Source organism: Cherax quadricarinatus, unplaced genomic scaffold, assembly GCF_038502225.1.
Source record: "Cherax quadricarinatus isolate ZL_2023a unplaced genomic scaffold, ASM3850222v1 Contig772, whole genome shotgun sequence".
NCBI lineage: Eukaryota > Metazoa > Arthropoda > Malacostraca > Decapoda > Parastacidae > Cherax > Cherax quadricarinatus.
This window is the reverse complement of record NW_027195798.1, coordinates 130,001-133,376: the sequence shown is the minus strand read 5'-3', so window position 1 is coordinate 133,376 and position 3,376 is coordinate 130,001.

Below are 3,376 nucleotides of genomic sequence, written 5' to 3'. Positions count from 1 at the left end.
GATGTTCTGGAGAAGGGTACAGCCATTGTGAAGTTGCTGCTGGCTGCCCGTCTTGTGGTATAGAAGCTTGCTTCACGCTGTCCTCGAAGTGGATCCAAGTGTGGTACTTTGATAATATTGGGCTTGTACATAACAGTAAGGCCACCCACATCCCTCCTGTGTTGAAGGCTCTGCTGAAATGACAGATCTCTCTCTCTCTCTCTCTCTCTCTCTCTCTCTCTCTCTCTCTCTCTCTCTCTCTCTCTCTCTCTCTCTCTCTCTCTCTCTCTCTCTCTCTCTCTCTTTCTCTCTCTCTCTCTCTCACTCTCTCTCTCTCCCTGTCTCTCCTTCTGCATGAATTAATTAATTTTCAATTAGTGGGAGGGCGGTAACGAGAAGGAAAACTGAATTAAGGTCTGAAATGAGAAGGAAGACTTGACACAGACCACAGCTAGTTGTCTTGGTACACACACAGAAACACACACACACACACACACACACACACACACACACACACACACACACACACACACACACACACACACACACACACACACACACACACACACACACACACACACACACACAAACGCTGATGGAATAACAAATAAGTGGGAGGAGTGGCATGAAAGAGTCAAAGAGGCATCACCGGACATCATAGCTCTCACAGAAACCAAGCTTACAGGTATGATAACAGATGCCATCTTTCCAACGGGATACCAAATCCTGAGGAAAGACAGAAGGAACAGGGGGGGTGGAGGAGTGGCGTTGCTGATCAAAAATCGCTGGAATTTTGATGAGCTGGAGAGAGGAGACAGCGGAGAAGAAAGTGATTACATAGCGGGAACACTTCACTCTGGAGGTCCCAAGGTGGTAATAGCAGTGATGTATAACCCACCACAGAACAGCAGGAGGCCAAGGCAAGAGTACGACGAGAGCAATAGAGCGATGGTTGATACACTGGCTAGAGTGGCCAGAAGAGCTCATGCATGCAGGGCAAAGCTCCTGATCATGGGTGACTTTAACCATAAGGAGATCGATTGGGAGAACTTGGACCCACATGGGGGCCAAGATACATGGAGGGCTAAGATGATGGAGGTGGTACTGGAAAACTTTATGTGCCAACACGTAAGGGACACTACAAGAGAGAGAGGAGAGGATGAACCAGCAAGGCTGGACTTAGTATTCACCTTGAGTAGTGCAGATATCGAGGACATCACATACGAAAGACCCCTTTGGGCCAGTGACCATGTGGTTTTAAGCTTCGAATACACAGTAGAGCTACAAGTGGAGGGAGAAGCAGGAAGGCCAGGACGAATGAAGCCAAACGACAAGAAAGGGGACTACATAGGAATGAGGAACTACCTGAACGGGGTTCAGTGGGACAGAGAACTGGCAGGGAAGCCAGTTAATGAGATGATGGAATATGTAGCAACAAAATGCAAGGAGGCTGAGGAGAGGTTTGTACCCAAGGGTAACAGGAAGAATGAAAAAGCCAGGATGAGCCCATGGTTTACCCAAAAGTGCAGGGAGGCAAAAACCAAGTGTGCTAGGGAATGGAAGAAATATAGAAGGCAAAGGACCCAGGAGAATAAGGAGACCAGTCGTAGAGCCAGAAACGAATATGCACAGATAAGAAGGGAGGCCCAAAGACAATATGAAAATGACATAGCAGCGAAAGCCAAATCTGACCCAAAACTGTTGTACAGCCACATCAGGAGGAAAACAACAGTCAAGGACCAGGTAATCAGGCTAAGGAAGGAAGGAGGAGAGTCAACAAGAAATGACCGTGAAGTATGTGAAGAACTCAACAAGAGATTCAAAGAAGTGTTCACAGTGGAGACAGAAGGGACTCCAGAAAGACGGAGAGGTGGGGCACACCACCAAGTGCTGGACACAGTGCACACCACCGAGGAAGAAGTGAAGAGGCTTCTGAGTGAGCTAAATACCTCAAAGGCAATGGGGCCAGATAACATCTCCCCATGGGTATTGAGAGAGGGAGCAGAGGTGCTATGTGTACCCCTAACAACAATATTCAATACATCTATCGAAACAGGGAGATTGCCTGAGGCATGGAAGACAGCAAATGTAGTCCCAATCTTTAAAAAAGGAGACAGACATGAAGCATTAAACTACAGACCAGTGTCACTGACATGTATAGTATGCAAAATCATGGAGAAGATTATCAGGAGAAGAGTGGTGGAACACCTAGAAAGGAACGATCTCATCAACAGCAGCCAACATGGTTTCAGGGACGGGAAATCCTGTGTCACAAACCTACTGGAGTTCTATGACATGGTGACAGCAGTAAGACAAGAGAGAGAGGGGTGGGTGGATTGCATTTTCTTGGACTGTAAGAAGGCGTTTGACACAGTTCCACACAAGAGATTGGTGCAAAAACTGGAGGACCAAGCAGGGATAACAGGGAAGGCACTACAATGGATCAGGGAATACTTGTCAGGAAGACAGCAGCGAGTCATGGTACGTGGCGAGGTGTCAGAGTGGGCACCTGTGACCAGCGGGGTCCCGCAGGGGTCAGTCCTAGGACCAGTGCTGTTTCTGGTATTTGTGAACGACATGACGGAAGGAATAGACTCTGAGGTGTCCCTGTTTGCAGATGACGTGAAGTTGATGAGAAGAATTCACTCGATGGAAGACCAGGCAGAACTACAAAGGGATCTGGACAGGCTGCAGACCTGGTCCAGCAATTGGCTCCTGGAGTTCAATCCCACCAAGTGCAAAGTCATGAAGATTGGGGAAGGGCAAAGAAGACCGCAGACGGAGTACAGTCTAGGGGGCCAGAGACTACAAACCTCACTCAAGGAAAAAGATCTTGGGGTGAGTATAACACCAGGCACATCTCCTGAAGCGCACATCAACCAAATAACTGCTGCAGCATATGGGCGCCTAGCAAACCTCAGAACAGCATTCCGACATCTTAATAAGGAATCATTCAGGACCCTGTACACCGTGTACGTTAGGCCCATATTGGAGTATGCGGCACCAGTTTGGAACCCACACCTAGCCAAGCACGTGAAGAAACTAGAGAAAGTGCAAAGGTTTGCAACAAGACTAGTCCCAGAGCTAAGAGGTATGTCCTACGAGGAGAGGTTAAGGGAAATCAACCTGACGACACTGGAGGACAGGAGAGATAGGGGGGACATGATAACGACATACAAAATACTGAGAGGAATTGACAAGGTGGACAAAGACAGGATGTTCCAGAGATTGGACACAGTAACAAGGGGACACAGTTGGAAGCTGAAGACACAGATGAATCACAGGGATGTTAGGAAGTATTTCTTCAGCCACAGAGTAGTCAGTAAGTGGAATAGTTTGGGAAGCGATGTAGTGGAGGTAGGATCCATACATAGCTTTAAGCAGAGGTATGATAAAG